This window comes from Schistocerca serialis, chromosome 12 (assembly GCF_023864345.2).
Source record: "Schistocerca serialis cubense isolate TAMUIC-IGC-003099 chromosome 12, iqSchSeri2.2, whole genome shotgun sequence".
Taxonomy (NCBI): domain Eukaryota; kingdom Metazoa; phylum Arthropoda; class Insecta; order Orthoptera; family Acrididae; genus Schistocerca; species Schistocerca serialis.
In genome coordinates, this window is record NC_064649.1 from 140,904,207 (window position 1) to 140,931,591 (window position 27,385).

At 44.5% G+C, this 27,385-nt stretch overlaps 1 protein-coding gene across 1 annotated transcript in view; it reads right to left on the reverse strand.

Annotated features, from left to right (window-relative positions):
* Positions 1–27,385, reverse strand: part of LOC126428420 (peroxidase-like) — a 346,222-nt gene that overhangs the window by 209,471 nt on the left and 109,366 nt on the right. The window contains exon 3 of the mRNA XM_050090348.1: positions 8,197–8,250. The gene's annotated coding sequence lies outside the window, so the exon portion shown is untranslated. The remainder of the gene's footprint in view (positions 1–8,196; positions 8,251–27,385) is intronic.

Here is a 27,385-nt window from a genome sequence, read left to right on the forward strand (position 1 = left end):
AATTTTCTCGTTATGGCCATTATGCGATGTCTACGCGGGAGGAACTAATATGTTGTCCGACTCTTCCCGGAAACCGCTCTTTAGAAATTGAAATAGTAAACCTATCCGTGATGCACGCCTGCCAACGAAGTTTTCTAAGCATATCTGTAGCACTTTCACGCAGACTAAACGATTATCTCTGTCTCTTATATCAGTCCTATCTGGTAAGGATCCCATATTGGGGAACAACACTGGAGAATCGGTCGAACAAACACCCTATAAGCTGCTTCCTTTGAGGATGAGTTACATTTCCTTAATATTCTTCCTACGAATGTGAGTCTGGCGTTTGTTTTTCCCACTGTTTGTTTTATGAGGTCATTCCACTTAAGGTCTCTATCCTAGGTTTTTTTACGGCATATACTGTTACCGGCGGTTTGATATCAGTAGTACATCTGCACAGTTGTGGATTTCTTTTCCCATGTATCCGCGTTATATTAAATTTATTTACGTTCACAGTCAACTGCCAGAGGCTGCATCATTTACGAGGCGTGTTTTTTAAGTAAGTACCGTTTTGAAATTTAAAAACAAGACGTGCTAAGATATCTCAATAATTTAATTTTTACATGAAACTCTGTACCTTAATCTACTTTTCTACATAATTTTCGTCAACATTGAGGCACTTGTCATAACGTTGTACCTGTTTTTGAATACCCTCCTCATAGAAGCCTGCCGCCTGCCTTGTTAACCACTGCATCACCACTGTTTTGACTTCGCCATCGTCTTGAAGACGCTGACCGCCCAGGTGTTTCTTCAAGTGTAAGAACAGATGGTAGTCACTGGGCGCAAGATCGGGGCTGTACGGAGGATGATCTAGAGTTTCCCATCGAAAAGATGTGATGAGATCTTTGGTCTGATTCGCGACATGCGGACGGGCATTGCCTTGAAGCAAAACGATGCCCTTGCCTAACTTGCCACGTCTTTTGTTCTGAATTGAACGGCGCAGTTTGTGCAATGTCTTACAGTAAGCTGATGCATTGATTGTCTCATTACGAGGCTGAAACTCCACAATCAATGCTCCTTCTCTGCCCCAAAAAATTGTGCACAAGATTTTCCAGACAGAAATTGTTTGCTTAAACTTCACTTTTCTGGGTGAATCTGAATGCCGCCATTCCGTGGACTGTTGCTTTGATTCTGGTGTGACGTAGGCCACCCATGTTTCATCGTCCGTAACAATTTGGCTTAAGAAATCGTAACCGCCGTTGTGGTGGTACCTCTCAAGGAAAGTCAATGCACTGTCTAAACATTTGCTTTTGTGCACATCCGTCAACATTTTCGGTACCCAACGTGCGCACAATTTTCGGTAATTCAAGTGCTCGGTCACAATACCATACAAAACACGAGGAGAAACATTAGGAAAGTCATCCTGCAAGGAGGAAGTCGTAAAGCTTCTGTCTTCTCTCACCTTATTGTCCACTTCCTGCACCAAACTTTCATGAACGACCGAAGGACGCCCACTCCGTTGTTCATCGTGCACATTTGTGCGGCCATCTTTAAATGCTCTTTTTCGGGATTTAAAATTTGTCCTTGTGTCTGTCAGATATTTTAAGTTATTGGTACGAGTGATCAAAGATTTTTGTCGCTACACATTAAAGTCCTCCCTGAGCCACCGACATCTTTAATAGAAGATAAGTTTTTCTTCTCGTGTACAAGCTGTGCATATTAACACTCTTCTGAAACTGAGGAGGTTATGTATGACGATTGACACTTTATACATGGTGAAGCTATAGTTAATTTGCCTAAATCCTTGGAGAAGTGCCTACAAAGTGAATGTGGGTGAACACCGCACACTATTCTCGCCAGTTGCTTTTGTATACCCAGTACGCACTTTCTAAGCGATAACTTGCCGTAGAGAATTATCAGACGCAAATGAGTGCAGCTATGTTGGTTGGTTTGCTTCCAGTATTAGCAATTGTACAAAGAGCAGAACTTGTTATAATTACTTGTTTTACAAAATCAATTGAATTTCTCATCAATACTCACAATGAAAAATAATGTGGAATATTCTGTCTCATTCGCTGACTCCCATCCCGCAATTGTTAAGGCTTTCTAACTGTACAGTATACAGTATACCTTGTTTCTGAAGTTAAAGCAGAATCTATTTGTTGAGAAACACGTCTATATTATTTGAAAAAGCGTTGTTAGCAATTTTTTCTATTGCTATGAAATTAAGGGCATTAACGCATGTTACGTACGCAGAAGCTACAACTCTACTTGGAAGGTCATATCGGATAGGAGTGAAGACAAAACTGAACCCTGTAAGACTCCATTATTTCTTCTAGTCATTAAAATTTTTTCACCGTTCTGAATTACACTACTGGCCATTAAAATTGCTACACCACGAAGATGACGTGCTACAGACGCGAAATTTAACCGACAGGAAGAAGATGCTGTGATATGCAAATGATTAGCTTTTCAGAGCATTCACACAAGGTTGTCACCGGTGGCGACACGTACAAAGTGCTAACATGAGGAGAGTTTCCTACCGATTTCTCGTACACAAACAGCAGCTGACCGGCGTTGCCTGGTGAAACGTTGTTGTGATGCCTCGTGTAAGGAGGAGAAAAGTGTACCATCACGTTTCCGACTTTGATAAAGGTCGGATTGTAGCCTATCGCGATTGGGGTTTATCGTATCGCGACATTGCTGCTCGCGTTGGTCGAGATCCGATGACTATTAGCATAATATGGACTCGATGGGTTCAGGTGGGTAATACGGAACGCCGTGCTGGATCCCAACGGCCTCGTATCACTAGCAGTCGAGATGACAGGCATCTTATCCGCATGGCTGTAACGGATCGTGCAGCTACGTCTCGATCCCTGAGTCAACAGATGGGGACGTTTGCAAGACAACAACGATCTGCAAGAACAGTTCGACGACGTCTGCAGCAGCACGGACTATCAGCTCGGAGACCGTGGCTGCGGTTACCCTTGACGCTGCATCACAGACAGGAGCGTCTGCGATGGTGTACTCAACGACGAACCTGGGTGCACGAATGGCACAACGTCATTTTTTCGAATGAATCCAGCATCATGATAGTCGCATCCGTGTTTGGCGACATCGCGTTGAACGCACATTGGAAGTGTGTATTCGCCATCACCATACTGGCGTATCACCCGGCGTGATGGTATGGGGTGCCATTGGTTACACGTCTCGGTCACCTCTTGTTCGCATTGACGGCGCTTTGAACAGTGGACGTTACATTTCAGATGTGTTACGACCCGTAGCTCTACCCTTCATTCGATCCCTGCGAAACCGTACATTTCAGCAGAATAATGCACGACCGCATGTTGTAGGTTCTGTACGGGCCTTTCTGGATACAGAAAATGTTCGACTGCTGCATCGGCCAGCACATTCTCCAGATCTTTCACCAATTGAAAATGTCTGGTCAATGGTTGCCGAGCAACTGGCTCGTCACAATGGGCCAGTCACTACTCTTGATGTACTGTGGTATTGTGTTGAAGCTGCATGGGCTGCTGTACCTGTACACGCCATCCAAGCTATGTTTGGCTCAATGCCCAGGCGTATCAAGGCCGTTATTACGGCCAGATGTGGTTGTTCTGGGTACTCATTTCTCAGGATCTATGCACCCAAATTGCGTGAAAATGTAATCACATGTCAGTTCTAGTATAATATATTTGTCCAATGAATACCCGTTTATCATCTGCATTTCTGCTTGGTGTAGCAATGTTAATGGCTAGCAGTGTATTAACATGTGGACCCAACGACACCGTCAGTTACCATTGCAGTGAGTACGGGACCATTGTGATTCGACCGTCGAGCAATGGAAACGTGTCGGCTCTTCAGGTGAATCACAATTTTGTTACACTAGGTCAGTGGTCGTCTCCACAAACCGCGTCATCGAGGTGAACTGTGGATCTAAACGTGCAGAGCGGCACGGACGCTGGCTGGTGGGACAAGTATTATGCTATGGGACACACACTCCTGCGCTTTCGTGGGACCTGTGAATACACGCTAACAGCTGCGAACCAGCTGCTGCCCTTCATGTTTGACGTCTGCCCCGACAACGATGTCATCTCTCAGCAGTATTAACTGTCCGTGTCTCGGAGCCAGAAAGCTGCTACAATGGTTTGAGGAACATTACAGTGAACTCACGATGATGTCTCGGCGACAACATTCGCCTGATATAAATCTTATGGAAGCCAATCTGGGTTGCTATCGCCGCGTACACAAATCAGCACTCCATTATTTACGCGGTCGAGCGCGTGTCGAGGTCCGGTGAGCCGGCCAGCCTGTGGATGGGTTTTAAGGCGAATGCGGGCTGTTTCTCTTATTCCGCCTCCGTTACACTATGTCGGCTATTGCTACGCAAACACCGTCTCCACGTACGCGTACACCATAACTACTCTATCACGCAAACATTGGTGTTACACTTATCTGGTATGAGGCGTTCCCGGCAGGGTCCTCAGGGTACCGCACCGCACAGTAACCCTGGGTTAGGTGTGGGGCGGCGGTGGGGTGGGTGGACTGCTGCAGCCTGTTGTGGGGTTGTGAACCACTGAGGGCTGCGACGGGGACGGAGCCTCTTCGTTGCTTCTAGGTCCCCGCTTTAATACACACTCTACACATGTCTGAGCGTAGACATCTAATGCCACACACCTGCAAAAGCCTACCAAGAAACTGTCGGGACCCTGAAAAGCAAAATTTATTTCGTTTCAAAGATGGACAAGCAAGCTATTAAGCAGCAACGTAGCGCTTCCTCTAGAGTTAACCAATCATTGTTTCGTCGATCCATATGTGAATAGAACGAGAATAAATGGTTCAAATGGCTCTGAGCACTATGGGACTTGACTTCTAAGGTCATCAGTCCCCTAGAACTTAGAACTACTTAAACCTAACTAACCTAAGGACATCACACACATCCATGCCAGAGGCAGGATTCGAACCTGCGACCGTAGCGGTCGCTCGGTTCCAGACTGTAGCGCCTTTAACCGCTTGTCGTTTAATGAACAAAGTAAGAGCATATGGACTATCAGACCAATTGTGTGATTGGATTGAGGAGTTCCTAGATAACAGGACGCAGCATGTCATTCTCAATGGAGGGAAGTCTTCCGAAGTAAGAGTGATTTCACGTGTGCCGCAGGGGAGTGTCATAGGACCGCTGCTATTCACAATATACATAAATGACCTTGTGGATGACATCGGAAGTTCACTGAGGCTTTTTGCGGATGATGCTGTGGTGTATCGAGAGGTTGTAACAATGGAAAATTGTACTGAAGTGCAGGAGGATCTGCAGCGAATTGACGCATGGTGCAGGGAGTGGCAATTGAATCTCAATGTAGACAAGTGTAATGTGCTGCGAATACATAGAAAGATAGATCCTTTATCATTTAGCTACAAAATAGCAGGTCAGCAACTGAAAGGAGTTAATTCCATAAATTATCTGGGAATACGCGTTAGGAGTGATTTAAAATGGAATGACCATATAAAGTTGATCGTCGGTAAAGCAGATGCCAGACTGAGATTCATTGGATGATAGATAAACTCCAGTGGAAGACTCTGCAGGAGAGACGCTCAGTAGCTCGGTACGGGCTTTTGTCAAAGTCTCGAGAACATACCTTCACCGAAGAGTCAAGCAGTATATTGCTCCCTCCTACGTATATCTCGCGAAGAGACCATGAGGATAACATCAGAGAGATTAGAGCCCACACAGAGGCATACCGACAATCCTTCTTTTCACGAACAATACGAGACTGGAATAGAAGGGAGAACCGATAGAGGTACTCAAGGTACCCTCCGCCACACACCGTCAGGTGGCTTGCGGGGTATGGATGTAGATGTAGATGTAGATGTAGATGTAGATGTAGATGTTGGCCACCACGGCCGGCGAACGAGAAGAAGCCGTCACAGCTGGTAGTATTGGAAGCTGCGTCTAATTAAGGGGGGCAGGACGTCAAACGGGCCGACTTGGAGCAGGAGAGGCACCACACAACATTTTAATTTCCACCGTCTATACTTTTACAAATAATTTCATAAAACTTTGTGAGCATGACCAGGAAGGATTGAGGACTCACACTCATTACAGTGAAAGTTCAAAAACGTAGCAAAATACCTTTTTTTACATGTGAAATTTCATCATTTTTTCACTTATTGCTGGCTGCATTTGTTGCTATAGGTACACTTTTCTTCGTAAGTAAGAGAGGTTCTTCGATGAATTTTTCAGCATACAAACATTAAAAAACTGTGGGAAAAATTGAGATAGTTAACTATAAAGCTTGAATTTTTTTCTAAATATGAAGTTTAAAATGTAACAGTTCATTCATTTTTTCTTAAATTAAATAACTTCTAGAGTTTCATACACCTGTAACTATGGTTTGTATGCTGTGCAAAAGTCATCGAAGAATCTCTCTTACTTAGGAAGGAAAGTCTACCTATAGCAACAAATGCAGCAAGTAGTAAGTGAAAAAATGATGAAATTTCACATGTAAAAAAAAATGTGTTTTGTTACGTTTTTGAGCTTCCACTGCTATGGGTATGAATCCTGAACCCTTCCTGGTGATGTTGACAAAGTTTTATGAATTTATTTGTAAAAGTATAGACAGTGGAAATTAAAATGTCCTGTGGCGCCTCTCCTGCTCCAAGCCAGCCCGTTTGACGACCTACCCCCCCCCCCCCCCCCGCCCCCCCCCCTTATATAATTAACTAGCAGCAGGCTCAGTAGGGAATTCCGATATGGCTCACGTCCATGAAACTATTAGCGGCATATTTATCGTTGCAATCGTATCCTACCGCACGTCAACACGACGCAAGGAAGTGAGCAGCGGAAGAGATGACACTCACTTCTTCGCGGAAATCACTCTCGTACCACGAGCAGACCGCGTGGAGAGCTGCAACATGAATTTCCTTGTGACTAGCGAAGCGGTGACTGTGGGCAAAAGCGTAGCTCATCTTTCCACCGACTTGTCACACAAACAGCAGACTCAGATGTAGCTCGAGAAAACAGAAATGTTTCAGTAGTCACTACAGGACGGAAGCGTCCAGACAAACTTCATCGGCAGCCCAGTTGGTAAACAACCCAGTACCTCGCATCAGAGAGATTAAACACCTGCCATCTCACTGTTGCAATACGTGATGTCATTTATCTAGTACCCCAGCCGTGCGCATCCACAAAGAAAAACGTTAGCAGGCTGCTTCCCTGTTACTGCCATCCGTCCCTACTCTCTGCTCACACTTCAAAGGGTTCAGATGGCTCTGAGCACTATGGGACTTAACATCTGAGGTCATCAGCCAACTAGACTTAGAACTACTTAAACCTAACTAACCTAAGGACATCACACACATCCATGCCCGAGGCAGGATTCGACCCTGCGACCGTAGCGGTCTTGCGGTTCCAGACTGCAGCACCTAGAACCGCACGGCCACTTCGGCCGGCAGTAAAGATAGAAACTTGAATTTTGGATTTTGGATACGGTGTGGATCTTATACTGCAGGCAACGTTTAAGAAAGGTCCGAAATTCCATTCCTAAGGATATGGAATAGGGGATCAAAGGCTTTTTGAAAGTATGTCGCTATTAAAGGAATTTTGAAGCTAGAACTACGAAAACAGGTATCTGGTTTCTCAGCCAGAAAGTAAAAAATACGTTTCAGCATTTTTTGAATTTCAATTACTGTGGGGGTAAAATAGTGGGTGAGATTACTCGTATGTCGGAAATTAAATAATTACTGAAGAACTAACGGGGTGAAATAGAGATGAAAATTTTTTTGAAAATACTTCTGTACGTTAAAAAATTTTTAAGTTAAATTTGGTATTTCACTTTTCGGTTAGATATAAAGAAATATTTGCTACGGGATGCAAGTTGCTATGGAAATATCTCCACGCCAAAGGGCTGATTGACAAAAACTTTGACTCAAGATACATTCGGCGAAGGCCATGATTATACGGCCTTAATTAGCGTGAAAAGCTTAGAAGGTGTTGCAGTTTGTGAACAACATCAAGATTCGATTAAACAAAAACGAAGAAATCTCTGAAGGCCATACAGTCTACGCGAGCGAAGCAGCGGACGCTGAGCATGTGTGAGATATGAAGAATGCCTGGTTAGGTGTATGACAAGGATTTTGACGCTGTTCTTTCCAGAATAAATAAAATAAATAGTACGTATTTTTAATGTTCTATGTACGTGTTTACGGTTCCGGACTTACCCAATGGGTCTGTACGGTGCCCTCGGTGTTGACGTAGAGTGAAGTAGCAGCGACCTGAAGCACAAGAAATAACGTAAGTCAGAAAAATAGGCACTGCAATTGGGTTCATGTGTACATACAAAGAAAGTTCGCTGTGTGTTAACATTATGCAGTCTGCTGTCAACACACACATCATTGCAACTTAAGTGTTGTTGTCTTGCTGCTATCTTCGTGTAACAGGTTAATGGCTCTGAGCACTATGGGACTTAACATCGGAGGTCATCAGTTCCCTAGAACTTAGAACTACTTAAACCTACCTAACCTAAGGACATCACACACATCCATGCCCGAGGCAGGATTCAAACCTGCGACCGTAGCGGTAGCGCGGTTCCAGACTGAAGCGTCTAGAACCGCTCGGCCACGCCGGCCGGCCGTAACAGGTTAATCTTTGATCAAAGTACCGTATATGAACCCTAGAGAAAGAGATAATGAGACTAATTTTTCCGTTCCTTACGAAAAGGATGAATCACGTGAGACATAGACACCCCTTTTAATTCCTGAACTGTTACACATTTCAAAACGCAGTTTTCGGCAAATGTTAAAAGTTCGAGGGGAACGTGTATTTTTGTTTGGTTAATGTTTTTAGCGCTGGTATAAACGGGTATATTGAAGCAAATACGTTTTCCAAAACGGAACGGCATTAGACAGGTGTTGAGGAGACAGTTAGTGATAAAGCGTTTATTAATGCTGACGTTGAAAGATGTCGTAAAAAATTCGAGAAATGTTCTAGAATTTGAGAACACGATGGCTGGAATCGGCCTTTGCGGTGAAAACACTGTGAAGCAGAGCTCTCGTGCTACGCTGCGTCAGAATGTCAACACATTCACCTGTCTAGGTGTCTGCACTGCGTGCCTCTCGTTTCTTCTTCAACATTCGCTGCGTGCAGACGTGTACACCAATGAGGAGAAATGGATATGCAACTATTATATGGTGAATGTAAAAGAAATGCCGTAAAAACAGTACAGGGCTATCTATCCGGATCGGCATTGTCCGACGCGCCAGGCAATTGCACAAATTATTAAGACGCTAGCGCGGGCAGGCTGTTTGAACGTCAAAAAGAGGACAAGAAAGGAGACTGCAACTAACACGAAGAAGCCGTTCTGGCTACGACGCTAATGAATCCTCACAGTGGTACGAGACACATTTCCAAGGAACGTGGAATCAGCAAGACGAGTGTCATCCGCATCCTAGATTGACAGATTTCCCATCCCTGTCATCTGTCACTACGTCAGACACTCGGCGACCGTGATTTCGAACGTCGTACACAGTTTTATCGGTTTGCCCTTAAGCAACTGAGAGAAGACCCTACGTTCTTCGAACGTGTGCTCTTTACCGATGAGGCGACGTTTGCTAACCACGCTAATTGAAATTTCCGTAACGTGCACCACGGGCAGCCGAAAATCCACACTGGCTTCTTCAGGTGCGACATCAAAGGCCGTGGAGTGTAAACACATGGTGCGGTATCATAGGAAATTACATTGTGGTACTTTACTTCATCTCAGGCATTTGTACGCACAATTTCCGACGAAAATTCTGCCGGTTCTTCTAGAAGAGTTAACCTTGGATGTTTGACAGGGTATGTGGCTGCAACGCGACAATGACCAGTATTGCAAATACTGAATCAGAACTTTCCTGGGCGTTGGATAGGACGGAGTTCTGTTGTCAAATAGCCTGCGAGGTCCCCCTGTTCGACTCACCTTGATTTCTTTCTTTGGGGAGCAATCAAAGATGCAGACTATGTTGGAGCTCCGATTTTGCCAGATGATATGTGTCGTCGAATCGTCAGAGCATTTTCTACCATATCATCCACTGTAATTCATTGTTCTCTCGAACGGCGGTTGCAAATGTGCCTATCTTTCTACGGTCAACAGTTTGAACACATGCTTAAATAAAGAATTTTTTTAAGACAAAATTTATGTTATGTGATTTGTGTGCTTACCAAATTATTGTTAGAAAATTGTTTATTTGCTTTACGTGTGTACGAAATTGCTCTGCAGTGTCAAATAAGTCGACATCGTGTACTGGACGTAGCTGATAATACTGTCATTACGCGCTTGCGTTTCGTTAAGAAGAATATTTATTTTGCGGTGTACAGGTGGTAACCAAAGTAATTTTAATAAAATGTTTAGTTCGGTGAATGTATCCCTAACGATATAATTTAGAGCAGTGTAGGAGGACACAGTTGTCTGACAGCATGTATTTCACCTCTTAAGAAGCACACAGCCACGTACAGGAAAAGATATGTCAGATCTTCCTTCTAACATTTAGATATTTAATACTGTGGTTGCTTTTCGCAGCTTATAAGACCTCTTTATTTTTGAAGAATGAACAATTGATTTCACTATTTCATCTCACGTAAATCTGACAAGATACACAAATGTGAAATAGTTTTCCTAAGCCCTTTGCGATACGCTAGATCTGAGCCTATGTCATATTTCCGGACACAACATTCGTAGGCAAAGCTGCACCTAGGTCGTAAGTTGGTTCAAGGGCAAATAAAGCCTTATTCTCGTAGCGCAGGCCTTCCTTACAGTATACAACTACGCAGTCTGATCCGAAACGCCTACTTGTCCATGTTTGCACCGCAAATGCCGTTCCCGGCCTCCATGCTCTCACATCCTACGATATTTCTCGAATTTCTTACGGCGGTTCCCATCGTTAACATTAACAAACGGTATGTGTCTGTAATTTTCTTCTCAAGAGCTATCGAATGCAGTTATAAAAAGTACTACAAAGGCAAACGTACTTGCTTCAATATCTCCGTCGATACCAGCGCTAAATACATTACCCAAACAGAGACATACGTGCCCCTCAACGCTCTAATAGTTTTACGCAAACCGCATTTCGATATGTGTAACCGTTCACGAAATAAAATGGCTGTTACGTCCTAAGTGACTCACGCTGTTTATAAGAGGGTAATCCCAAAAGTAAGGTCTCTTGTATTTTTATTAGTACATAACATGTTTATTTCTACAATGGTTTACATCAGTTTACAGCTTGAACATTTAGCTATTTTTCGACATAATCACCATTTCTGTCGATGCATTTTTGTAGACGCCGTGGAAGTTTTTGTATGCCCATGTCATACCAGCTCGCCGCCAAGCTGTTCAGAAAGTTATGAACCTCTTCTTTCACCTCGTCGACGGAGTTTTACTCTTTCTGGCCAAATGCTCTTTTAACCTAGGGAACAGGTGATAGTCACTGGGTGCCAAGTCAGGCCTATAGGGTGGGTGGGTCATTATGTTCCACTGAAACTGTTGCAGGAGAGCAACGGTTTGCCGAGCGATGTGTGGGCGAGCGTTGTCATGGAGAATGTGTACGCCCTTGCTCAACATTCCACTTCTCCGGTTCTGAATTGCCCGTTTGAGTTTTTTTTTCAGAGTCTCACAGTACCAGTCAGCGTTAATTGTGGTCCCAGCGATTCATCTGTGACGACGATGAGGTGAAAGAAGGCGTTCATAACTTTCTGAGCAGCATGGCGTGGAGCTGGTATGACATGGGCATACAAAAACTGCCACAGCGTCTACAATAATGCATCGACAGAAATGGTGAACATCTACATCTACATGATTACTCTGCAATTCACATTTCAGTGCTTGGTAAAGGGTTAATCGAACCACAATCATACTATCTCTCTACTATTCCACTCCCGAACAGCGCGCGGGATAAACGAACACCTAAACCTTTGTGTTCGAGTTCTCTTATTTTATTTTGATGACCATTCCTACCTACGTAGGTTGGGCTCAACAAAATATTTTCGCATTCGGAAGAGAAAGTTGGTGACTGAAATTTCGTAAATAGATCTCGCCGCCACGAAAAACGTCTTTGCTTTAATGACTTCCATCTCAACTCGCGTATCATATCTGCCACACTCTCTCCCCTATTACGCGATAATACAAAAGAAGCTGCCCTGTTTTGCACCCTTTCGATGTCCTCCGTCAATCCCACCTGGTAAGGATCCCACACCGCGCAGCAATATTCTAACAGAGGACGAACGAGTGTAGTGTAGGCTGTCTCTTTAGTGGAGTTGTTGAATCTTCTAAGTGTCCTGCCAATGAAACGCAACCTTTGGCTCGCTCTCCCCACAATATTATCTATGTGGTCTTTCCAACAGAAGTTGTTCGTAATTTTAACACCCAGGTACTTAGTTGAATTGACAGCCTCGAGAATTGTACTATTTATCGAATTCCAACGGATTTCTTTTGGAACTCGTGTGGATCACCTCACACTTTACGTTATTTAGCGTCAACTGCCACCTGCCACACCACACAGCAATCTTTTCTAAATCGCTTTGCAACTGATACTGGTCTTCGGATGACCTTACTAGACGGTAAATTACAGCATCATCTGCGAACAACCTAAGAGAACTGCTCGAAAAATAACTAAATGTTCAAGCTGTAAGCCGGCCGTGGTGGCCGAGCGGTTCTATGCGCTACAGTCTGGAACCGCGCGACCGCTACGGTCGCAGGTTCGAATGCTGCCTGGGGCATGGATGTGTGTGATGTCCTTAAGTTAGTTAGGTTTAAGTAGTTCTAAGTTCTAGGGGACTGATGACCTCAGAAGTTAAGTCCCTTAGTGCTCAGAGCCATTTTTCAAGCTGTAAACTGATGTAACCCATTGTAGAAACAAACAGGTCTATGTACTTATAAAAAAATAGGAGACCTTACTTTTGGGATTACCCTCGTATTTCCATGCTGGTATTAACTGTGCCGATCTTCTACATCGGGTTTTTGCATCTTTCGTGCTGAGAGAAAAGTGGAGGATAAACTGCAGTAGTTTTGGAGCAGGCTGCTGTGTCTCAGTTAGTGACAGAAGCAACAAAACAGCGTCAGAATAAGGTGACAGGGTGGCACGGGCTTCTCCAAGATGGCGCACGGTTAGCGACACAGTGTTACGACAACAGCGTCCCTACGCAGCGTGTGCTAAACGTCTGTTTACGGCCCCACTAACAGCCATTAATCGCCTTCGCTCGTCTGCGAGCACAGTTGTTAGCGGGTGATACTCGCTCCTAGTCACTACTAATAAAGTTACATCAGCGGCATAATAAAGTATGTCTCGCTCCAAAAGCAATCGCGTTGCCATCTGCGCCAGAATGATACTCAAGGACGTTTTACTAAACTAGGGGCTTAAATACTGAGGAATATAAGACGATGTAAAGGGAAGCGTACAGCTATAGATCGCAGTACATTAACGAGCAATGGACTGGCTAATGATCATGATAATGATGATGGTAACGATGACGTTGACGGTCAGCAGCAATTGTCAAACTTATTTTGCTCAAGAGCCAATACTGATACACTACTGCCCATTAAAATTGCTCCACCAAGAAGAAATGCAAATGATAAACGGGTATTCATTCGACAAATATATTATACTAGAACTGACATGTCATTACATTTTCACGCCATTTGGGTGCATAGATCCTGAGAAGTCAGCACCCAGAACAACCACTTCTGGCCGTAATAACGGCCTCGATACGCCTAGGCATTAAACAGAGCTTGGATGGCGTGTACAGGTACAGCTGCCCATGCAGCTTCAACACGATACCACAGTTCATCAAGAGTAGTGACTGCCGTATTGTGACGAGCCAGTTGCTCGGCCACCATTGACCAGACGTTTTCAGTTGGTGAGAGATCTGGAGAATGTGCTGGCCAGGGCAGCAGTAGAAATTTTCTGTATCCAGAAAGTCCCGTACAGGGCCTGCAACAAGCGGTCGTGCATTATCCTGCTGAAATGTAGGGTTTCGCAGGGATCGAATGAAGGGTAGAGCCACGGGTCGTAAAAATGGACCGTCCACTGTTCAAAGTGTCGTCAATGCGAACAAGAGGTGACCGAGACGTGTAACCAATGGCACCCAATACCATCAGGCCCGGTGATACGCCAGTATGGCGATGACGAATACACGCGTCCAATGTGCGTTCACCGCGATGTTGCCAAACACGGATGCGACCATCATGTTGCTGTAAACAGAACCTGTATTCATCAGAAAAAATGACGTTTTGCCATTCGTGCACACAGGTTCGTCGTCGAGTACACCATCGCAGTCGCTCCTGTCTGTGATGCAGCGTCAAGGGTAACCGCAGCCACGGTCTCCTAGCTGATAGTCCGTGCTGCTGGAAACGTCGTCGAACTCTTCTGTGCAGATGGTTGTTGTCTTGCAAACGTCCCCATCTCTTGACTCAGGGATCGAGACGTGGCTGCACTATTCGTTACAGCCATGCGGATAAGATGCCTGTCATCTCGACTGCTAGTGATACGAGGTCGTTGGGATCCAGCACGGCGTTCCGTATTACCCTCCTGAACCCACCGATTCCATATTCTGCTAACAGTCATTGGATCTCGACTGACGCGAGCAGCAATGTCGCGATACGATAAACCGCAATGGCGATAGGCTACAATGCGACCGTTATCAAAGTCGGAACCGTGATGGTACGCATTTCTCCTCCTTACACGAGGCATCACAACAACGTTTCACCAGGCAACGTCGGTCAACTGCTGTTTGTGTATGGGAAATCGTTGGAAACTTTCCTCAGCATGCCACCGGCGGCAACCTTGTGTGAATGCTCTGAAAAGCTAATTATTTGCATACCACGGTATCTTCTTCTTGTCGGTTAATTTCCGCGTCTGTAGCACGTCATCTTCGTGGTGTAGCAATTTTAATGGCCAGTAGTGTATTTTGGGACGGTACGTATGGCTGCATATGTACCAGTCTACATAAATTAGTGTATTATGAGCTCCCAATAGAATAGCTACTGTTAAGGCCGCCGTTCCCCAGTACTGATGGTTAAGTCGGGGCCGTTCGGAACACTGATGAGTTCAGTGTTGCCTGTTTGACATTGCTGTCACGCTCAAAGACACCAAACTTGAGACACAGTAATCGCCTGATGAAGTAGTGTTGTATGGGAACAGATGATTAATTGATTAACACTTTGATTGGTGGCCATGTAAACCGTGCAGTTTCTTAGAATTCCGGACATTTATACGGCTTTCTTTTTTACTACGAACACTAGGCAACATTAACTGTGACACCTTTTATGAAATCCTGAAACTACTTCCTCTGGAGAACATATATATATATATAATTACACTTTTCTTTAGCATAGTACAATTTTTTTGTGTGAGACACTTTGAAAATGGCTCTGAGCACTATGCGACTTAACTTCTGAGGTCATCAGTACCCTAGAACTTAGAACTAATTAAACCTAACTAACCTAAGGACATCACACAGATCCATGACCGAGGCAGGATTCGAACCTGCGACCGGAGCGTTCGCGCGGTTCCAGACTGTGGCGCCTAGAACCGCTCGGCCACACCGGCCGGCGATGACAGATTGATCCGGCTGGAAACCCGAGAAGAATTTGATATAGTAATACGCCGGGTGAGTACATAGTCACATGATGTTTTACCGGTTTGCTGATATTCACGGTACACTCGTGTAATGGTCGTATGTGAAAATCCTCCCTTCATCGCTACCTCGGAGATGCTGTGTCCTATCGCTCCTGCGCCGACTGTAACACCACGTCCAAACTCATTTAAATCTGGTAACCAGCCACTGTAGCAGCAGTAACCGATCTAACAACTGTACCAGATACTTCTTGTCTTGTATAGGGGTTGCCGACCGCAGCGCCGTATTCTACCTGTTTACATTTCTCTGTATTTGAATACGCCTGCCTATACAAGTTGTTTTGGCGCTTCAGTGTAAATGCCTTAACGGGGGTAGGACGTCAAACGGGCCGACTTGGAGCAGGAGAGTCACCACAGGACATTTTAATTTCCACTGTATATACTTTTACAAATAAATTCATAAGACTTTGTCAGCATGACCAGGAAGGGTTCAGGATTCACACTCGTAGCGGCGCAAGTTCAAAAACATAACAAAATAATTTTTTTTACGTGTGATATTTCATCATTTTTTCACTTACTATTGGCTGCATTTGTTGCTATAGGTACAGTTTTCTTTATTCATAAGTTAGAGAGACTGGCTAAATACGGCTCTGAGCGCTATGGGACTTAACATCTATGGTCATCAGTCCCCTAGAACTTAGAACTACTTAAACCTAACTATCCTAAGGACATCACACAACACCCAGTCATCACGAGGCAGAGAAAATCCCTGACCCCGCTTGGAATCGAACCCGGGAACCCGGGCGTGGGAAGCGAGAACGCTACCGCACGACCACGAGCTGCGGACGTTAGAGAGACTGTTCGATGAATTTTGCACAGCATACAAACCATACTTACAGGTGTCTGAAACTCTAGAATCTATTTAATTTATGAAAAAATGAAAGAGCTGTTACATTTTAAACTTTATGTTTGGAAAAAAAATCAAATTTTGTAGTTAATTATCTCAATTTTTAACCACAGTTTTTAATAGATTTGGAAAATTCTAGAGTTTCATACACCTGTATGTATGGTTTGTATGCTGTTCAAAATTCATCAAAGAATCTCTCTTACTTGTGAAGAAACATGTGCCTATAGCAACAAATGCAGCCAACAGTAAGTGAAAAAAATGATGAAATTTCATACCTAAAAAAAATTTATTTTGTTACGTTTTTGCACTTCCACTGCTATGAGTGTGAATCCTGAATCCTTCCTGGTCATGTTGACAAAGTTTCATGAATTTATTTGTAAAAGTATAGACAGTGGAAATTAAAATGTCCTGTGGTGACTCTCCTGCTGCAAGTCGGCCCGTTTGACGTCCTACCACCCCCTTAAATGAATCTGTGATCACTCTTAATTTTTGGTAGTAAATTTGTCTGTATCGCTTAATATATTTTTATTTAGGGCGACGTTTCAGCTACCGTCACTATCAGATGAGAGTTTAGAGCTAGTAAAACGGTGTTCATTGTCTGTCTCCGATAGAACCGATCTGTGCCTTTGCGAAAGTGTGAAGCGTCGGCCACTTCCCCTCTCTACGTTACCACAATTGAAATTCATGAAGGCTATCTGGAATAGCTGCGGCGCTTACCAGAAGGCAACAAGGCGAGTGGGTATGAGTAGTGGGTGACGCAACTCGGCGGGTACAGTCAGCGTTGCTCTGTCCCGTACCGCAACTCAGTGCGCTGTGTGTGGAAAAACAAGACCGTGCTTATGCAAGCCGCTGCCCGGCCGCAGAGGCGGAGAGACTGCGAGGAAACAGCCCAGCATTTGCGGGAACCACTTGCTGTCCACGCAGTCTGCTCGTGCCACTAACCACGACACCGCCGTCTCCACAGAGTCTGCGCGTCATTTCTGCCTACACTCACTTCTTACCGTCTCTTAGACTTGCAGTAGAAATATCCGCTTCTGAAAAATATTCTGATGTGAGTACCTAAAAGACATAATAAGGGTTTCTCCAAATTACTGCAGCCAGTCGCCTTTTCTTTTCTTCTACAATTTTTACTATCTCATTAACGGTTTCGAATCGCCTAACGATTGGTCATCAGATGGTACATACACTACTGGCCATTAAAATTGCTACACCACGAAGATGACGTACTACAGACGCGAAATTTAACCGACAGCAGGAAGATGCTGTGATATGCGAATGATTATCTTTTCAGAACATTCACACAAGGTCGGCGCCGGTGGAGACACCCACAACGTGCTGAGATGAGGAAAGTTTCCAACCGATTTCTGATACACAAACAGCAGTTGACCGGCGTTGCCTGGTGAAACGTTGTTGTGAGGCCTCGTGTAAGGAGGAGAAATGCATTCCATCACGTTTCCGACTTTGATAAAGGTCGGATTGTAGCCTATTGCGATTGCGGTTTATCGTATCGCGACATTGCTGCTCGCGTCGGTCGCGATCCAATGACTGTTAGCAGAATATGGAATCGGTGGGTTCTGAAGAGTAATACGGAACGCCGTGCTGGATACCAACGGCCTCGTATCACTAGCAGTCGAGATGACAGGCATCTTATCCGCATGGGTGTAACGGATCGTACAGCCACGTCTCGATCCCTGAGTCAACAGATGGGGACGTCTGCAAGACAACAACCATCTGCACGAACAGTTCGACGACGTTTGCAGCAGCATGGACTGTCAGCTCGGAGACCGTGACTGCGGTTACCCATGACGCTGCGTCACAGACAGGAGCGCCTGCCATGTTATACTCGACGACGAATCGGGTGCACGAATGGCAAAACGTCATTTCTTCGGATGAGTCTAGGTTCTGTTTACAGCATCATGATGGTCGCATCCGTGTTTGCCGACATCGCGGTGAACGTATATTAGAAGCGTGTATTCGTCATCGCCATACTGGCGTGATGGTGTGGGCTGCCATTGGTTACACGTCCTGGTCACCTCTTGTCCGCATTGACGGCACTTTGAACAGTGGACGTTGCATTTCAGATGAGTTACCACCCGTGGCTCTACCCTTCATTCGATCCCTACGAAACCGTACATTTCAGCAGGATAATGCACGACCGCATGTTGCAGGTCCTGTACGGGTCTTTCTGGACACAGTAAATGTTCGACTGCTGCCCTGGCCAGCACATTCTCCAGATCTGTCACCAATTGAAAACGTCTGGTCAATAGTGACCGAGCAACTGGCTCGTCAAAAAACGTCCGTCACTACTCTTGATGAACTGTGGTATCGTGTTGGAGCTGCATGGGCAGCTGTACCTGTACACGCCTTCCAAGCTCTGTTTGACTCAATGCCCAGGCGAATCAAGGCCGTTATTACGTCCAGAGGTGGTTGTTCTGGGTACTGATTTCTCAGGATCTATGCATCAAAATTGCGTGAAAATGTAGTCACATGTCAGTTCTAGTATAATGTATTTGTCCAATGAATACCCGTTTATCATCTGCATTTCTTCTTGGTGTAGCAATTGTAATGGCCAGTAGTGTATTTATTGTCTGCAGCAGTGTGGGAGTCTTGTAGCTGTGGCCAGATGTATAAACGAGTCTCTGAGGGCGGTGTGAATTGTTCACGTTATGAGCTCGATTTTGTTGCGTTACTTGCAATTATTAGTGTCCGCTGCTTGGTTGTTGGCCCACACAGTATTCTGGACAACATAATTAATGTTTTCCAGCGACGTTAATTTTACTACACTTCACACTCATAGCCACAGGTAACACGTTCCACATGCTTTACAAAACGCAAATAAACCAAGGCGTATAGCTAAAGTTATGTCAAAGAGTGCGAGCTCTGTGGTTAAGAGTGTGAAGTGTGGTGAAATTGACGTCACTAGGAAACATTCATTATTTTAAATGCGAACATTTTAGGTTAGTCAGCTTGTAGTCTAATGGTTAGCGTTGCTGTCTCTGGATCACAGGATGCCGGGTTCGACTTCCGGCCGGGATGGGGATTTTCTCTGCCCGGAGACTGGGCGTTTGTGTTGTCATCATCGTTTCATCATCAGCACCATCATTCGCGACAGTGGCAAAACTGGACTGCGAAAAAACTGGGACTTTGTACGGGCGCCGATGACAGCGCAGTTGAACGCCCTACAAACAAACATCATCATCATCATTTTAGGTTAGGCTTTACTGTGACTGTTACTGAGACTAAATCAAACACGAAGTTTACTGTTAAGATTTACCATAAATATTTAATTGTGTTACAATGACAGCCCCCAAATGTACAAGGGATTGATCTCATTTATAAATATATCATCACACCAACAGCTTGTAGCTACTGTCAGCTTGAAACTATATGTGCATCAACTACTGGCACTAATTGTACGTCCATCTGCATATTTTAAACCATTAATCAATGAATTACCCCAACCTTTAGGCAGTTATTACGTGTAGCCGAGCCCGCATCTCGTGGTCGTGTGGTAGCGTTCTCGCTTCCCACGCCCGGGTTCCCGGGTTCAATTCCGGGCGGGGTCAGGGATTTTCTCTGCCTCGTGATGGCTGGGTGTTGTGTGATGTCCTTAGGTTAGTTAGGTTTAAGTAGTTCTAAGTTCTAGGGGACTGATGACCATAGATGTTAAGTCCCATAGTGCTCAGAGCCATTTGAACCATTTTTTACGTGTAGCAGATATAATCTTAAGACCCTCCTGCTTTGTAAAGTTTGCTTTCACACAACCACTCCTTCCACCCTCTCTCTCTCCCTCTCACTTTCTCTTCCTCTTCCTCCCCCTCTGCCTCCAGCCTTTCATATCTATCTGTGAATCCCAACCAAAATCGTTATTTGTGTATAATTTTACCACTGTAGCGAACATAATTATTGTACTTAAAGTTTGTAACATGTCACCTGATTGTATAAATGAGTATGAAGTTTAAGAAATATTGACTTGTCAAAATCGGATTTCTACACCACCTGATATATATATTCCAAGACATGCATTCGACAGCACAAAACCAACATCTCCAAAATCCTTTAAAATTTATTCTGTAATGGTGTTGTCATGATGCATATTCTTTGCACTTTGTGATCATGTTTTCTCTTCTGCTATACGATCCTTGCACCTAGTACTTTCCAGACGCCATTTTTGTTTACAAAATATGACAGTATACATGTGACGTGTTACGACAGTGAAGGGAACCTGTGACCACTGGAGATAGTCTATTTTACTTAATTTATTTTTACCGTTAGACATAGGTTTAGTTTTTTGCCAAAAGAAACACAACCATGTTCTGAAATAGTGTTTTGTTTCTCAAGTATTTCTGTGTATCGGTCAGAGTGAATCGGCGTGTATCGAGTACTCCGATTGTTCGGGCGTATCGCTTGTCTCAGTTCCTGCCGAAAATAGTGTCACTGACCAGTACAATTATGAATTCAACGGGCCCAGAGCGACGGAATATTGATGATGATGATGATGATGATGATGATAATATTCCAGGGCTGCAGTCATGGTTTGATAGTGGTAAATTGATTTTCCGGGGAGAATTTTTTCCGCTCCTAGAAGCGGTGGCTCACCCGAGTCAAACTATAAAAATAAAGCCCTTGAACTTTGACCTCTCCCGTTGCAATCCTTATTCAGACTGTCAAAGAATGGAGCCGAAATAAAGTGCGGATATCTAAATATGCGGCTGCGCAGTCGCGCTGGAGACTTGCGAGGTCGGCCGGTGCTGCACCAGCTGAGGCGAGCTGACGCAGAGGACGTCCTTTGCCTTCCAGGAACTGGCGGGCTTCGCACCTAGGCGGCCCTGCCTGTTGGCTGTCACACGCCGAAGGATCGTACCCAACATGCTCCACCAGCAGGAATATCGGGAAATTCAAGATGAATTTCTGCGACAACGACTGAAGCAGAAGAAATGGATTAAAAGTTGTGGTGTGGCCGGGACTCGAACCCGGGTCTTTTTGTTTACTAGGCAGAAATGCTAACCATCACACCAACTTTTTTTATTATTTTGTTCGATATAGTTCGTTGCGTTTGGTCTGGGCGGACGTCACAAGACATCCGTTCAAGTTGATCGTTGATTCCTTGACTTACAAGGGGAGGCCGCCAATTGTGAAATTCAGATTCGATTCATACTGCGCATTATAAAAGCTCATGGCCAGAGGTGTAATGTGGCAAAGCACCAAGATGCACTTCTCACCCGTTGTAGAGAAAATCGACAGTTAAAAGAAACCGTTGCGGTGAAATACTCTCTACGATTAATAATTTTCTACAGCGTCGTGGCGCAGCGGTAAGCGCTCGGGTTCGTAATCCGAAGGTCGCCGGATCGAATCTCGCGCCATGCAACCTTTTTTTTTTTTTTTTTAGTATTTGTTTTTTGTAGTTCAAATATATATATATATATATATATATATATAATTCCCGGCAATCAGTTGCAACAATTATGCATATAATAAGTTGTTGAAAGTGGTTTGTCGTGGAAAAACTGGCGACTTCGAACATCATTATCTTTTCCGCAAACAAAGTTGTATTTCACAAATGTTATTAATTATCTTCATAATGTTATCCACGTATAGTTAACGGAAGACGTAGAAACGATATTCCGAAACGAATACGTATAGCGTAAGTCAAACGTTCGAATTAGAATAGACACACCACGAACACAAATTTGCTGTGGCAGGTATGAAATATAAACTCCGTTACTCGCTCGTTACACATGAAGGACAGATGTTGAATGGGCCGAAACGAGCCGCCGCATAACAGCGTAGTTGCGTGCTAACTTCGGAAGAAGGTGGATGCGGTCCCTAGCGCAACTTATAACATTGTCGAAAATCAGTGCGGACGGGAGAGCTTTGCTACACCCTGTTAAAAAAAAAAAAAAAGGGAAAAATGGAGGCGGTACAATTGGAGAGCGATCCGCCTTCACCAACATGCATAAGCAATTCATTAATAGTATATATATATTTGAATTACAAAAAACTAATAATAAAAAAAAAGTTACATGGTGCGAGATTCGATCCGGCGACCTTTGCATTACGAACCCGAGCGCTTACCGCTGCGCCACAACGCTGTAGAAAATTATTAATCGTAGAGAGTATTTCACCGCAACGGTTTCTTTTAACTGTCGATTTTCTCGACAACGGCTGAGAAGTGCATTTTGGTGCTTTGCCACATTACACCTCTGGCCATGAGCTTTTATAATGCGCAGTATGAATCGAATCTGAATTTCACAATTGGCGGCCTCCCCTTGTTAGTTTTTAACAGAGAACACGCAGTCCTCTCACCAAACACGCTGAGCTACCGTGCCAAACATTGCTGCACGAACTACCCAAGTTGATTGCCCTCCTCAACACAAACTTTGATTCATATCTTCTGCTTATTTTCCCTTTAATGTCGCCGGCCGAGGTGGCCGAGCGGTTCTAGCGGCTACAGTGTGGAAGCGCGCGACCGCTACGGTCGCAGGTTCGAATTCTGCCTCGGGAATGGATGTGTGTGACGTCCTTAGGTTTGTCAGGTTTAAGCAGTTCTAAGTTCTAGGGGACTAATGACCACAGCAGTTAAGTGCCATAGTGCTCAGAACCATTTGAACCTTAAATGTCTCAGGGAAAAATATAATTGTAAGACCTATAAGATCATGTATGTTAGAGGACTTTCCCATTACGTCCAACGCTGGGGTGCTATACCCCAATGCCGGAGAGCCCTGGCAGTAGTGACAATGTAAGGGAAAATAAGCAGAAGATCTGAATTGAAGCTTGTGTTGGGGAGGGCAATCAACGTGGGTAGTTCGTACAGTAGCATTAACCATCACTCATTGCTGGTGTAATGGTTAGCATTACTGCATAGCAAGGAAGAAGACCCGGGTTCGATTGCGGACGCTGTACAAATTTTAATCCATTTCTTCTGATTCAGTCATTATTGCGGATAAAGAAGAGACTTAAATGTCTCAGAGAAAAAGAATAAAATATGATTTCATGATGGATGTAGTGACTGCACACTACACGGTCCATTAATGTTACCACTGCCTACGTTCGGCGTTAACTCAGAAACGGGACGTGGCAGCACTAGAAAGCGAGTCTGGGGGACGTGTAAATCAGTGCTGCCGCTGTCGTAGTGCGGAAACGGAGCGGTTTATCTGTCGACCAAACGGACACGACATTCGCTTCGGATCGAGGATGCGAGCATATCCGAAACGGCTTCGTTTGTAATCCGTTCATGTGGCGCCTTAACTATATACAGGGTGTTTCAAAAATGACCGGTATATTTGAAACGGCAATAAAAACGAAACGAGCAGCGATAGAATTACACTTTTTGTTGCAATATGCTTGGGACAACAGTACATTTTCAGGCGGATAAACTTTCGAAATTACAGTAGTTACAATTTTCAACAACAGATGGCGCTGCAAGTGATGTGAAAGGTATAGAAGACAACGCAGTCTGTGGGTGCGCCATTCTGTACGTCATCTTTCTGCTGTAAGCGTGTGCTGTTCACAACGTGCAAGTGTGCTGTAGACAATATGGTTTATTCCTTAGAACAGAGGATTTTTCTGGTGTTGGAATTCCACCGCCTAGAACACAGTGTTGTTGCAACAAGACGAAGTTTTCAACGGAGGTTTAATGTAACCAAAGGACCGAAAAGCGATACAATAAAGGATCTGTTTGAAAAATTTCAACGGACTGGGAACGTGACGGATGAACGTGCTGGAAAGGTAGGGCGACCGCGTACGGCAACCACAGAGGGCAACGCGCAGCTAGTGCAGCAGGTGATCCAACAGCGGCCTCGGGTTTCCGTTCGCCGTGTTGCAGCTGCGGTCCAAATGACGCCAACGTCCACGTATCGTCTCATGCGCCAGAGTTTACACCTCTATCCATACAAAATTCAAACACGGCAACCCCTCAGCGCCGCTACCATTGCTGCACGAGAGACATTCGCTAACGATATAGTGCACAGGATTGATGACGGCGATATGCATGTGGGCAGCATTTGGTTTACTGACGAAGCTTATTTTTACCTGGACGGCTTCGTCAATAAACAGAACTGGCGCATATGGGGAACCGAAAAGCCCCATGTTGCAGTCCCATCGTCCCTGCATCCTCAAAAAGTACTGGTCTGGGCCGCCATTTCTTCCAAAGGAATCATTGGCCCATTTTTCAGATCCGAAATGATTACTGCATCACGCTATCTGGACATTCTTCGTGAATTTGTGGCGGACAAACTGCCTTAGACGACACTGCGAACACCTCGTGGTTTATGCAAGATGGTGCCCGGCCACATCGCACGGCCGACGTCTTTAATTTCCTGAATGAATATTTCGATGATCGTGTCATTGCCATGGGCTACCCGAAACATACAGGAGGCGGCGTGGATTGGCCTCCCTATTCGCCAGACATGAACCCCTGTGACTTCTTTCTGTGGGGACACTTGAAAGACAAGGTGTACCGCCAGAATCCAGAAACAATTGAACAGCTGAAGCAGTACATCTCATCTGCATGTGAAGCCATTCCGCCAGACACGTTGTCAAAGGTTTCGGGTAATTTCATTCAGAGACTACGCCATATTATTGCTACGCATGGTGGATATGTGGAAAATATCGTACTATAGAGTTTCCCAGACCGCAGCGCCATCTGTTGTTGAAAATTGTAACTACTGTAATTTCGAAAGTTTGTCTGCCTGAAAATGTACTGTTGTCCCAAGCATATTGCAACAAACGGTGTATTTCTATCGCTGCTCGTTTAGTTTTTATTGCCGTTTCAAATATACCGGTCATTTTTGAAACACCCTGTATATACTAACTCACCGGCCACTTGACCATCTTCCTCTTCTGTGCGAATGCACAAACAGAGCCCGAACTCTTACGGGAATCGGCAACGCGCCGCGAGTAATGAGTACAATGGGCGGGGGCACTACGAATATAGTGCGGGACAATCAGTTGGGAATGTGGGTCTCAAGGGAGGGGGGCCAGAGATAAGTCCCTGCAGTCGCTCTATCCTCTCTGTCCTCGATGGCTCAGATGGATAGAGCGTCTGCCACGTAAGCATCAGATCCCGGGTTCGAGTCCCTGTCGGGGCACACATTTTCATCTGTCCGCTTTGACGTAAGCAGCTAAGGGTGTTCATTTCATTCTAACGAGCTGCATGGTCACCGATGGTATCTGTTCTTTCGGACATGTCCGCAATTTTAACTATTTTAATTATCATTTAATTTCTAGCAAAGCTGCATGGTCATCAACGGTAACTGTTCTTTCGGGAACAGATACTACCGTCATATATAGTCAAGTCTATTTGCTGATTCAGCAGCTGTTCATATTTTTTTTTTTTTTTTTTTTTTTTTTAGAGAAGAAGTTTGAGGTAAGACTACGGCACTGGCAAGGGAACCTCCCCATCGCACCCCCCTCAGATTTAGTTATAACTTGGCACAGTGGATAGGCGTTGAAAAACTGAACACAGATCAATCGAGAAAACAGGAACAAGTTGTGTGGAACTATGAAAAAAATAAGCAAAATATACAAACTGAGTAGTCCATAAGCAACATATGCAACATCAAGGACAGTGTGAGCTCAGGAGCGCCGTGGTCCCGTGGTTAGCGTGAGCAGCTACGGAACGAGAGGTCCTTGGTTCAAGTCTTCCCTCGAGTGAAAAGTTTACTTTCTTTCTTTTTGCAAAGTTATGATATGTCTGTTCGTTCATTGACGTCTCTGTTCACTGTAATAAGTTTGTGTTTTGCGACCGCACCGCAAAACCGTGCGATTAGTAGACGAAAGGACGTGCCTCTCCAATGGGAACCGAAAACATATTGCCCACGGAATACATCTCACGTATTTAATGCACTCTCGTCCAAGGTAGCGAACAGTCAACTGCCAGCCAGGGAGTCTCGTTAGCAGGAATACTCTCTCTTCCGTGCGCTGTGGTCGACTAACGTCGTGTGTTTCGATGTTTGTTTAGGTGCAGCGTCCCCATACTACGGCGCAGTCACCTCGCATCGGACGGACGGACAGATAATAATTGTCTGAAAATAAAAAAATTAAACTTTTCACTCGAGGGAAAACTTGAACCAAGGACCTCTCGTTCCGCAGCTGCTTGCTCACGCTAACCACGGGACCACGGCGCCCCTGAGCTCTCACTATCCTTGATGTTGCTATCTTGCACATGGACTACTCAGTTTGTATATTTTGCTTATTTTTTTTCATAGTTCCACACAACTTCTTCCTGTTTTCTCGATTGATCTGTGTTCAGTTTTTCAAGGCCTATCCACTGTGCCAACTTATAGTTAAATCTGAGGGGGATGCGATGGGGAGGATCCCTTGTGAGCAGCTAGTTTCTCGGAACGATTATTGTCAGCTAGTTTACTTTGTTCACTCGTTCAGAGCTGAGAGAAAGACCACCCCACTACCCTGAGTCGTGTATATCAACTGATGAAGCTGTTTGGTTTTTACACAAATTCTCTGTTAACATTGTGCCCTTTTTTAAATCATTGTTCGTTTTGAAGGTTACGCGAAGTTTTACGCTGTCTTTTTGAATACGTACTTCATTGCAAAATCTTTGTCTTGAAATATCATTTCATTGGAATAGTTACTCTCCCTGTCTCACTGTTTAAAGAATGTTTATGATTACGCGTTGCCACACTGCACCATGTGGTACGCAACTGTTTGAATATTGTTTGGAAATTTTATGTAATATTAGAAATCTAGGTTAGCCGTTGCCTGCTAGCTGTTTGACGTCGTGCTATCGAGAAATCAATAACAACGTTGTCAGGATGCGAGGTAAGTGAAAATTTTGATCGGGGCCAGATAACTGTTTAATTCAGTTGCACATTTAATATAAAGACATGTTATGACTAGTTACAGTTCAATTCAAATTAGGTTCAAAAAATGGCTCTGAGC